A 13,264-nucleotide genomic window follows, 5' to 3' on the forward strand; every position below is an offset into this window, starting at 1 on the left:
GGAGGTTAGAGAGGGGAGGGGAGGTTAGTGATGGGAAGGGGAGGTTAGTGAAGGGAAGGGGAGGTTAGTGAAGGGAAGGGGAGGTTAGTGATGGGAAGGGGAGGTTAGTGAGGGGAAGGGGAGGTTAGTGAGGGGAGGGGGAGGTTGGTGAGGGAGAGACAAGGTAGTGAGAGGAAAAGATCTGAATCAGGGGAAAGGGAGCTAAGAGTGAGGGGAGGAGGAGACCAGCATAAGGTTTAATTAGTATTAGTAGCAGTAATAGCAGTAGCAGTAGTAAGAATAGCAGTAGTAATAGTAGCAATAGTAGTAGTAGTAGTAGCAGTAGTTACAACCCCAGGCTCATCTCAACGTAAACCCAGTGTATTGCAGGCTCACGTTCCCCTTCTACTGCAGTCCACCATCCTCCTTTCGGGTAATAGGGGAGGGAAGGAGGGAGCCGAGGGACGTTTGTATAACCTGGCAGTGGATCCGTCTGGCCATATCAGTGCCACCACATGAAGGGGCCCCTCGCCAGCATCACCTACTAGAATAAATATAAACACCATAATCAGTTAATAGACTTACCCTCTAATTACGGAAGCTGAGAACAGGCAAATGGGGGGGGGGGCAGTGAGGGGAGGGAAGGGGGCAGCAAAGGGAGGGGGAAGTAAGGGGTAAGGGGGGACTGGGATAGTGACGGGAGGGGGTGGTGAAATGGGGGGAGAGGGTAGGGTGGTGAGGGAAGGGGGTGGGATAGTGAGGGGAAGGGGATAGTGAGGGGAAAGGGTGGGGTAGTGAGGGAAGGGGTGAGGGAGTGAGGGATGGGGGTGGGGTAGTGAGGATAGGGGAGGCGGTATGGTAGTAAGGGGAGAAGAAATAGGATAAGTTTTTCCTCTTCCTTGCAGAATACAACTTTGTACTGAGAGAGAGAGAGAGGGGGGGGGGAGGGCAGGAAGCGCAGAGGGAGAGGCGGAGAGAGAAATAGGAGGAGATGGGGAGGGACGGGAAAGGGGAGACTGTAAGCACAAAATGTAAGGGGAGAGAAAGAAAAATGTGAGGGGAACTTAGTGACATAGGAGGGAGAGGGGAGCGGAAGAAGGGGGAGGGGAGACAATGGGATGAGCTGAGGGGAGGGTGAGGGGGCTGGGAGAGGGGGGAGATAGGGGTCAGGGGTGGGGGGAGGGGGGAATCCAAGCCTGCCCTTATAACTGTTCTCATAATATTTACTCACAGTCTCAACTTCCATCATTTCCCTTTCACCTCCTCTCTAAGCTCAAAGAAAAACAAATGACTGTCAGAGTTAATGGAGGTAGTTTGGACCTTTTTAAAAATTTCTATGGATTTTTTTGGGGAGGGTGTAGTCGTCCATTTATAATAAAAAAAAAAAAAAAAAGGAAATTAGATTCTACTCTTGAAGGACTGAACTTTTTTTTTTTTTTAATATTTTAGGTTTGTTTATATAGTAGTAGTAGTAGTAGTAGTAGTAGTAGTGGTGGTAGTAGTAGTAGTAGTAGTAATAATAATAATAATAATAATAATAATAATAATAATAATAATAGCAAATTTGACAAACACTTCACCAACCCCCCACCCTTACCTCACCTCTTCATCGTTTATGCTATTCGACAAATGAGGGCGATGTAAAACACACACACACACACACACACACACACACACACACACACACACACACACACACACACACACACACACACACACACACACACACACACGCACACCACCTGCCTCTCTCTCATAGCGTTGTGGTCATCTCTCTGAGGCATTTAAAATTCCTCTTCAGCCTAATCAACCCTTTATCTCCCTTGATAAGAAGGACGCGTGCCTCTCTCTCTCTCTCTCTCTCTCTACTGATATAAACAAAATCGAACTGATAAGGCCCCGGTGAAAAGAAATAACCTTGATATTAGTAAAGAGATAAAGAAAGTGAATTGAAATAATGTTGATTTGAGAAAACATAAGTATTTTTGTCAACACACGGGAAGGGTCGGGTATTTTTCAGCTGCAGGCATTGAATTCCTTCCTTTGGGTCCAGTTTTCTTTGTGTGTTGAGTCAGTACGAAATAATATATAGAATTCTGACGACGAGGCACTCCCCACAGTGACGGAGTTGGGGAGGGAGGATTATTGTGGGGAGGAATAGTATACCTCTCACAGTTGGGGAGGGGAGTTTGTTGTGGGAGGAATAGTGTACCTCTCACAGTTGGGGAGGGGAGTATATTGTGGGAGGAACAGTACACCCCTCACAGTTGGGGAGGAGGGGAGTTTATTGTGGGGAGATTAATTTACTCCCCACAGTCTCTAGTATTTTGAAGTATATGACTAGTAGTAACGTCTAAAGTAATTATTTTCACAGCTTTTGAAAGACCACGAACGATATATGCATCAGGAAATCATGTACATTCAGTATTACAGATTTACAAAACAATATAATGCCACTACTTGCTGGTTTTGTATCTATCTATCTATCTATCTATCTATCTGTCTATCTATCTGTCTGCCTATCTATCCATCTACACACATACTACTTGCTGGCTTTGTATCTATCTATCTATCTATCTACCTATCTATCCATCTACACACATACTACTTGCTGGTTTTGTATGTCTATCTATCTATCTATCTATCTATTCATCCATCCATCTACCCAATTTTTTCACTGTGCCCCCTTATATACAGCAGTGAGCCAGCCTGTCCTTCACCAGTTAATAAGGCAGATAAAAACCAAGGAGATTATCAGCACGCACGAGGCACCCACGGTAATAGACGTTATCTCCAAGGTTTATCTCCCTCCTAATCTCCATTCTAAATCCAGCTACGTTATCCTGCAGTAGACACACACACTCCAGCAGTCAGGTGATCATCTCGGCGATAACAGCTGTGGGCCCGCCTGCTCCCCTTTCGGCATCCTGACCAGCCCCACGCACGAGCCGAAACTCCAGTAGGGCCATTCATTGATAAAGGTACTATGAAAACACTCTCCTTACTCAGATTTGTGTGTGTGTGTGTGTGTGTGTGTGTGTGTGTGTGTGTGTGTGTTTTACGGGGCAGAAATAACAAGGAGAGTTAGAATTCTTTCATGTCAATTGTTATTCTTTCAGCAATTGTGCCTAATTAGTGAGAAAAATGGAAGCTATATAAATTGTTTCGTAAGAAGGGTTAGGAAGAGAGAGAACACTGAGTCTGCATCATTCCTTATCTCTCGTCCTTCCCACTAAAATAATCCTAAGTTTGTATAAATCCTCCCTCCCAGCACGCGCCAAAAATCCAGCAAGAGCGGATCCTCTTTAACCCCAAGAAAAAAAACATCTGGTTAATTTGAATAAGGCAGTCCATTTAAAGACGGAACATGGCGGCAGTCTTGTTGTTGGTGCCATGATTTATGCTGGCCAATCCGCCGTAAATATTGATTAAATAACTGTGACATGATCATCATTTAAATCTCTGCGCACGCTCCCCTCCGCGCCCCAACTTGTTGCCCAGGGATCGCATGTATAAAGATCCCTCTCCACTTTTCACAACAAACGAGTCTCCAGAGTAGCTAGCCACTAGTATTTAACTTTTTATTTCTCATATATTTTCACCTTCAATAGTATTCTAATTTGGTTGAGAAGTGTTTGGTATATGTATGTTTGATGGCAGAAGTATATGCAAACGATCATATATAGGTTTTAAGCAAAGGGGAATTTATAAATATTGGCTCATTCCTCTCTGGCTTAACCCAGGAAAGCCACTCTTCACCTTATGACCCCTGGACTACGAGGAAATAAGGGTCATTTTCGCGTATTATCGGTTGAAATCCCGCCACCGCGTGTGCCCAGGATGGCCGGTTAATCTCTTGTCTCTGGCGGCAGATGGCGTCTCGCTCGTTGACGGACAATAGAATAACAATACCCGCAGCGAATTTGGTGGCGGGTACATTTCGCGAGGAGCAGCTTTTATCCTCCCCACGCCCTCATTATGGCGTCTTCAGAAGGACTATTTGTACTCCAAGGACGCGATGATGCTGTAGGGGGTGAGGGAGAGGCCGACGGGATAGCGGAGGGATGGGATCAAGGCAAGATGGCGGATGGAGGGAGGGTGGAGGGAGGGGACGTGGATCTTCAATGAACACTCCGCTGGTGGCTGTTGGTGCGAGTTGCCGATGTGCAGGGAAAACAGGCACAATGTTTTCCTATAATTTCCTCTCTTTCTCCAAGCCAAACCAGATTCCTACTCCAAAAAATATTGTCCCACTTTTTCAGAATCAGGAAATGACCAAAATTTCGAGTGTCCATGACGCCTTTGGCCATTGACGTAAGGAAGTGAGTGTGGATGAGCTGGAAAAACACTCACTCTGTTCTCTAAGCCAAACTATTTTCCTACCCTCCCAAATTTTGTCATACTTTTCAAAATCAGGAAATGGCCAACGTCTCGAGTGTGCTTGATCCCTTTGTCCAAGAACGTAAGCAAGTGAATGTTGAATGGCTAAAGGGAAAAAATAAACTCATTCTTATCCTTTATATATCACTAAATTCCTAAGCCCGTGCATTCCTCACCCCCCATATCCACTTCTAAGAAATAAATTTGAAAGGGAAGTGCTTGAAAACTCGAAATTTTACAGGATTCTTTCAGTGACTTGTGTCGTGGAAGGAAACAAGTCAGTGTCGATGAGCAGAAAGAATAAAATACATCTCTTTTCTTTCAGTGATGAGCATATTTATTAACCCTAAATTCCCTCTTTCTCAAAACCCCTTAAGTCGGTAACAGATTTTTAAAGTCGGAAAATTATGGAAACGGCAAAGCATTCGCTGGATTCTTCGATCGATCCTTTTGACTCCGAGCGAAGGCAAGTGAGGCGTGCCACATAACATCGTCCAATAATTGCCTTTACGCACAAGACAGATAAGGGATAAGCGAACGAAAATATGGGTCAGGGTTGGTATTCATGAAGGGTTTTAACTTCCGGACTTATAAACGCAGTGTCTTGAAGCATCTCAGGAGGATCGGATCATAAGTTTGGTTTTCTCTGCTAAGTTTTCTCTAGAGGGAGGGAGAAGAATTTTGCAAGCCTTTACCCCTCTTTTTTTTTTTTTTTATACAAATGTGACAAAAATATCTTACTATAAACAGTTCTCGGTGATAGTGAATTAATGTCGGAAATATTTTTGTTTTGTCTTTTTTTCACATCATTCCAGTTCTACTTTTTGGAAACACAAGCGATCTCTTACATAAACTGAGCTCAAGCATGTGTATAAATATGGGATCAAGTTCCTAAGCTCCTTCCTTCTTCCATGGTCAAAAATAGTATCTGGAGAGGGTGTTCAGAGTGCGTCCAAGCTTTGACCTTGATTCGTGACCTTAACCTTTGCTCAATCTCCACTTAAATCAGCTTACTTCATCCCAGACCCACACACAATATATGGGCCAACTTTAATCCAGATCAGGTCAGGCATTCTTGAGATAACAGCGCACCATTATCTTTAACCTGTGACCTCTGACCCCAGCCTTTTATCAGTCGGCACCCTAATCGAGTTTCCTCCTTGTCACAAATTTCTCACATGCAAATTACCGTATGTGTCAGTTTTTATCTACGGTACATTGGGTGAGACATGAGATAACACTGCACCTTTATCTTTAATCTTGACCCATGACCTTTGACCCTACTCTGTGGTCAGTCAGCACCATAATCGAGTTCTTTCTTCCTATTCTCAAATTTCTTACATGCAAATTACTTCATGTGTCGTTTTTTATCTACGTCAGGTAAGGCATAACACCGCACCTTTATCTTTAATCTTGACCCGTGACCTTTGACCCTATCCTATGGTCAGTCTGCACCATAATCGAGTTCTTTCACCCTGTTCTCAAATTTTTCACCTGCAAATTACCGTATGTCTCAGTTTTTATCTGCATCGGGTGACACATGAGATAACACCCCACCTTTATCTTTAATTTTGACCCGTGACCTCTGACCCCAGCTTTTTATCATTCTGCTCCCTAATCGAGTTTCTGCCTCGTCACAAATTTCTCACATGCAAATTACTTCATGTGTCATTTTTTATCTACGTCGGGTGACACATGAGATATCACCGCACCTTCATCTTTAACCTTGACCCTCGACCTTTGACCCTAACCTTAGACTGGTCAGCACCACAATCGCACCACGCCTTCCCGCCACGACACACATTGCACGAGCCACTTTCAAACCAAAATCGGGTCAGGGATTCACGAGATTACACCCTACCCTGAACTCTGACACTGACCTATGACCCCTTGACCTTAAACTGCACCGATCTTAACTAAAATCGCTTTACTTTTTCCCAGACCCACACACAACATATGAGCCAATTTTTACCTACATCGGTTCCTGTATTCATGAGATAACACTGCATCTTTATCTGTGACCTTGATTTGTGACCTCTAGCCTTGACCTTTGACTCAGATGAACCAAAATTTAATCACCTCTTCCTAGATTCCCAAATAATCTATGCACCAATTTTTATCCAGATCGGTGGAGTGGGATTACCGCTTCACCTCGAGGATTTATTATATTCTTACTTCCCTTGTACTGCTTTATTTAATCTTGGTGAACCTCTCTCAATAAAGGAATTAGAACCGTCTCCATTTTTATTTCATTTTTATTTTTATCTTTATTTTTTTTATACTCTGGACAAAATCTTCGTGGCCCGTTCCCTAAGACTTTTTTTTTTTTTATCACTGGAAATGTTGAAATAAGCTAAGAAAGGACGAAGCTCTAGGCCAAATTAAAGTAGAAATGGCATAGTCACGAAGAAGTGCTATGAAAAGAACGTAGAGCCATAGTATTATCTTTTCTGCCACTGAGCTACGTGAAATAAGCTGCAAAAGGACGAAAATCTGGGCCAAGTTAAAATGAAAATAGTATAGTCACGAAGAAGTGCTATGGAAAGGATGTATAGCAGTAGTCTCTCTCTCTCTCTCTCTCTGCGTCAGGTTAAGTGAATAGAGCATAGGTGTTAAGAATCTTTGTGAATATGTTACTAAAGGCGACCCATTTAGAATAACGCACTTCTAGGCTGATCGATTTTCCCTGAGAGAGAGAGAGAGAGAGAGAGAGAGAGGAAAAACGATAAAAGCTTCCTGTATGCATTTTAACTGATACTACACACACACACACACACACACACACACACACACACACACACACACACACACACACACACACACACACACACACACACACACACAAATCTCAACCATTCTCCTATTCTTCTTGCACTCTCCCTCCATCCATCCCACTCCCTCCTTTCCCCCCCTCACCCCCTTTTCCTCCTCCTCTCCTCCTCACCCCCTGTTTCCCTCCTCCTCTCCCCCTCAACCCCTCTTTCCCTCCCCTCCCCCCTCAACCCCTCTTCCCCTCCTCCTGTCACTCTCACCCCCTCTTTCCCTTCTCCTCTCCCCTCACCCCCTTTCCCTTCTCCTCTCCCCCTCAACCCCTCTTTACCTCCTCCTCTCACCCTCACCCCCTCTTTCCCTTCTCTCCCCGTCACCCCTCTTCCCCTCCTCCTCCTCTCCCCCTCACCCCCTCTTCCCCTCCTCCTTTTCCCCTCACCCCCTCTTTCCCTCCCTCTTCCCCATCTCCTCCCCTTCCCCCAACCCCCTCCTCCCCCTCCTTCCCTTCACACAATTGGCCTAGTCTGTCTTTGTTTTCCTGAGCAAATACATTGTTTGTTCAAAATTTACAGCGTGTGGATTGGGGGGAGGGGAGGGGAGGGGAGGGGATTAAGGGGGAGGGAAAGAGAAGAGAAGAAAGGGAGAGAGGTGAGGAGGGGAGAATAAGAGAGGAAGACAAGAGGAGGAAGGGAGTAAGAGAAGAGGGGAGGAGAAGAGAAGGAAGGGAAGAGATAAAGACAAGATGGATGGAAGACGAGGATATGAATGAACTGGGATTTTGGTGGGGATTAGGGAGGAAGTAGAGGAAAGAAGAAGAAGAGGAGGAGGAGGAAGAGAAGGAGGAGGAGGAGGAGGAGGAGGAGGAGGAGGAGGAGGAGGAGGAGTGGGAGGAAGATGAGGGGACAAAAGAAAAGGCAAATGAAGAGGGAGAGACAGTACGAAAATAGAAGAGGAACAGGAATAGGAAAAAGAGAGACAGGGAGTGAGGGGAAGGGGGGAAGAGGAGGAAGTTGGGAAGAGAAGAAGAGCTGATGAAAGGAAGGGAAAGAAGAAGAGAAGAGAGGACATGTAGGAGGAAAAGAAGAGAAGAGTAGGGGAAGATAAGAACAAGGAGGAGAAAATGAAAAAAAGAGGGCAGAAATGGAGAACGAAAAACGAAAAATATGAGGAAGAAGAGAGGAGGAAAAGGAGAGAAGAAATGAAGAGTAGGAGAGGAGGGAAGAGAATATGGAAGAGAAGAATATGGGGGAAACAGAAGAAAGCATATGAGGAGGAAGAGAAGAGTATAAGGAATTTCGTTATAGATCTACATCATTATCTCTTTTCAGTCGCTAAATCAGTATCACATTTCTGAACTGTCTACTTGCATCCCTCGTCCATTATAGCTGGCTGGCAGCACGAGTCTGCTAACAAACTTTCACCTCTTTTCTGTCCATCCCTAATGCAAGAGTTAACCGATCCTCTCAGTCAGTCATGTATGAAACACGTTAACTCTGGAACTGTCTTCTGCAGGCTGTATTTCCCTCTTTCTTTGAGTTCTAATCTTTTTGATGCAATGTTTTCAGGTATCTCCAGAGGAACGGCTCTTTTGTTTACTTATTTTTTCGGAATGAACAACTGTGCGAGCTTCTGGCCTTTGGTCGTTTGTTCTTTATATTAAACCAAAGTATATTTTATCCGTCGGAATGAAGAAATTAACCACACCATAGTTGCGGCTATAGTAGCAGCTAGGGTTAAAATTCTCAGTGTCTGTTTGTCTTGTCCCCTTGACTTCCCCAGTGGCACCTCCTTCAGGCACTCAGCGGTGTAGTGGCACTGTGTCGCCCTATCTGTCTAAGTGCCGCTGTTTCCCTCAAGTGCCGCCAGGGGGACAAGTGGGAGGGGCGGCCATTACACTTTTCAGGTGCTTTCAAATCTTCGAGAACCTGAATTATGGTACAAGACTAGGACAGTGGATCTTTTTATTGTAGGAAGGACAGGGAACGCCTCTTGTCAACCTGGAAAAACATAATGTGCATCCGATGTGAGAGTGTTTTCAAGTTTTTTTTATTTTTCTCCAGTGTGGTGCAAAAATTTATGGTCCTATTTCGTGCTGTGTTGATTTATTTTTTCTGTAGTGCAAAAATTTATTATCCTATTTTTTCGTTTATTTATTTATTTTTATTGTAATGCAGAAATCTATGGACCTATTTCGTGCTTTATTTTATTTATTTTTACAGTGGTGCAAAAATCTCTCGTCCTATTTCTTGAGACTGTTAACGAGGGCTTGAATGTGGAATGTGGGATTATAGAGGAAGGTTGATAATTGTGGAATGAGAAAGGTTGATAATTGTGGAGTGAGGAAGGTTGATAACTGTGGAATGAGGAAGGTTGATAATTGTGGAGTGAGGAACATTTATAACTGTGGAATGAGGAAGGTTGATAATTGTGGAGTGAGGAAGGTTGATAATTGTGGAGTGAGGAAGGTTGATAATTGTGGAATGAGGAAGGTTGATAATTGTGGAGTGAGGAAGGTTGATAATTGTGGAATGAGGAAGGTTAATAACTGTGGAGTGAGGAAGGTTGATAATTGTGGAATGAGGAAGGTTGATAATTGTGGAATGAGGAAGGTTGATAATTGTGGAGTGAGGAAGGCTGATGACTGTGGAATGAGGAAGGTTGAAAATTGTGGAATGTGACATGAATGAGAAATGTGTAAAAGAGGAAATTTATGTCCATGTGGAATATGTTGTATCTAGTAAGAACGGCTCAAACTTGTGATGTAAATGTAGAATACGTCTATGCTGGGGAAAGTTGGGTAATTGTGGTTATTTACGAGATGGTAACTGGAAGGTGGAGGACATAACGTAAGAGTGACGGTGACAGTGAGTGACAGTGACTGGGTGGAGGTGTGACAGTGAGAGGGAGGTGAGAGTGAGAGTGAAGAGAGAGAAGACAGGATGAAATGACATGATTGTGGAATTGTGAAGATGACAGTGAATGTGTGAAGGTGTGAGAGTGAGATGGAGGTGAGTGTGAGAGGATGAAGAGGAAGAATTGGATGAGATGACTTTATAGTGAAGATGACACTGAGAGAGTGACCGTGAGTGGATGGAGGTGTGACAATGAGAGGATGAAGGTGGGAGTGAGAGGGTGAAGACGAAGGATGGGATGAGATGACGTGATAGTGAAAGTGACATTGAGTTGGAGGAGATGTGACATTGAGAGGATGAAAGTGGGAGTGAGAGGGTGAAGATGTATAAGATCCGGGGTAAATCTAGCTTTATTTAAGAGGTTCCTGGAAGAGATAAAAGTGTGAGAGTGGTGGTGGGGAGATAAGGAGAGATAAGGGGTGTGGCGGTGTCTCTGTGTCTCTTTTAAGGGGAGACAAACTACTGCAGAAGGCGTGGACGTAGGAGAGAGTGATAGGCAGGAGTGTTTGACAGGTAGAGAGAGAGAGAGAGAGAGAGAGAGAGAGAGAGAGGGTGGGGGGTGACAAGTAGGGTAGAGGAGGGGTGATTGGTGAAGAGGAGTAGAGTGGGGGTTGATAGGGAGAGAGAATGGAGCCGGGGGGGGTGGGGGTGATAAGGAGAGAGAGTGGCTTGGAGGAGGGGGAGGTGATAGGGAGAGAGAGAGAGAGCACGTGGTATCAGCGACAAAGTAAACAAGAGGGAGAGTGTGTGAGGGTGACAGACAACACTACATGCTACCACTCGACCACCACTACCCCTCCACCAACACCTGCCCTCTCTCTCTCTCTCTCTCTCTCTCTCTCTCTCTCTCTCTCTCTCTCTCTCTCTCTCTCTCTCTCTCTCTCTCAATGTGTCTATTTCTTCTACCTGATTTCGTTCTTCACTTTCCTCTCTCTCTCTCTCTCTCTCTCTCTCTCTCTCTCTCTCTCTCATGCTTGTGTGTGTATGTGTACGGATATATATATATATATATATATATATATATATATATATATATATATATATGTGTGTGTGTGTGTGTGTGTGTGTGTGTGTGTGTGTGTTTATATGTATGTACGTGTGTATGTGTGTATGTATGTATTTATGTATATGTATGTGTGTGTGTGTGTGTGTGTGTGTGTGTGTGTGTGTGTAAATAACATACCTGTACTCCGTTTGTTATCACCTGACAGAGCTGTACCAATCACAACTTGAATACTAGCTATGAGGTAGGAACGAGTCTCCTTGGTTACTAGTCAAATCAACCTTCCAATCTAACAACACAGCCACTAATAAAACTGAAAGGGGTTAGGAATATTGGTCAGGCTACAAATAACAAAGCCGCGTCCTAAATAACAAAGCCACGTCCGAAATAACAAAGCCACGTCCTAAAAAACGCCACGTCCGAAATAAAAGCCATATGAGATTTCGAACCTGCCGTCGTGCCTGTTATACGCGGGGATAAATGAGTTGACCTGTGACATCGGCTGGGGGTAGGTCAGGTGATTCACGACCCGGATTCACAAAATCACTCACGATATTTTTCCTCTCGAAACTAGTGGCCATGTTCTTAAGACTTGTAAGCCCTGTTTTTAAGAGTTAGAAGCCCTAAATTTTAAAGGAACGCCTGTGGTTAATAGATGTAATTAGCCTGCATCCCACATTACAGTACGCAGCTAGCAAGGGCTTCAAATACACCTTGAATCCGGTGAAGAGGTATGAGTTACATTCCTTCCTTCTCCAGACGATTCGGTTTTACTGTGCAAGGCTGTCAGGTTGTGAAGAGGTCAGTGGAGGTGTTATCTATCTGTCAGCGAAGGTTTTATCTATCTTACCTCCCCAGTTTCAAGAGTCTGTCCTAAGATGAACAAAATCAACTGGAGGTGCCAAGAATAAAAACGCCACTGGAGTGAAGGGACTAAAATTAAAAACCTGTCCCCCAGTTTTTAAAATACATAAATTTGGGGGAATGCTGTGATTGATTGATGTGACCAGCTTCAGTACCACATGATAGTGTGTATACCGTATGTATATATATGTATATATACTGACGGCAAGGAATAGATCATAAGTCAGGTTGTGAATGCACGTCTTGGCAAAAATCTCAGCACCTCAAAGAGTCTGAGTTTGTCCATTGACATAGGCCAGGCGTGACTAACTGGCTGACGAGATGAGATAAACAGCCTGAATGAGCGTCCAGAGCCCCACAAGGGAGCCTTTAACACCCTTAGAAGTGGACCTGAGGGGCGGAAACAACAGAGGGAGGGACGGCAACCTGTTGACTCTGGGCCATCAGGTCAGGGGAGGTCAAGGAGGGGTAAACACCAGGACACACGGGTCACTGTGCCAGGAAATCAGGTCAAGCACTCGAGGGGGGCGAAAGAGGAAGGTTGGGTGAGGGGTGAGTGTGGAGAGGGATGATTGTGGGAACTGGAATGTGTAATTTTGTTGTGAGTAATTTTGTCACTGACTTTGTACTTATTTGTACCTATATCTTACAAACGTTTGAGGGAAATGACGTAATTCGATTTTCTCATTGACGTATTCGGTTCACTTACTCGCTTCAATACATATCTGACTCTCTCCATTCGCACCATTCTCTCACCCCATCACCTCACTAAGCGATGGTGATTGGTGCTGGTGTATTCGCTGTTGGATCACCCTTGTTAAATACCATATAATAGCGACACCAAACGCTTTGCTATGCCTGTCACCACCCACACACACCTCCTGCACCCACCCTCTCTCTCTCATTCACACACCCTCACACCCTCTTTATCTACGCATACTGATCCTCTCCCCCTCCACCCACACCCCCATTCTCTTTTCCTCCCCCTCCACCCACACCCACACTCCCCCCATCCCCCTCATCCTAAACCCTCCCACACCCACACCCTCTCTCTCAGTTCACCCATTTCCTCACCTCTTAACTCACACCTACATCCTCCCCTCCACCACACCCACCCATCCCACACCACTGTATCTTTTCAGCACCCACCCACACCCACAAATACACACGCTCTCCCGCCCACCTACTCTCTCTACACCCAACCTTGCTCCTTATTTTCACCACCCACACCCACCCACATGCCTTCCCCCTTCACACCCACACACTTCCTTTCCCTCCCCATCCCCTCTCCCTCCTCAACACTCACACGCTCCCCTTCCCTCCCTACCCTCTCCACCCCCTCTACACCCACACTCCC

Source organism: Coenobita brevimanus, chromosome 20 (assembly GCF_032717465.1).
Source record: "Coenobita brevimanus isolate Jiangsu-jjx chromosome 20, ASM3271746v2, whole genome shotgun sequence".
NCBI classification, from domain to species: Eukaryota; Metazoa; Arthropoda; class Malacostraca; order Decapoda; family Coenobitidae; genus Coenobita; species Coenobita brevimanus.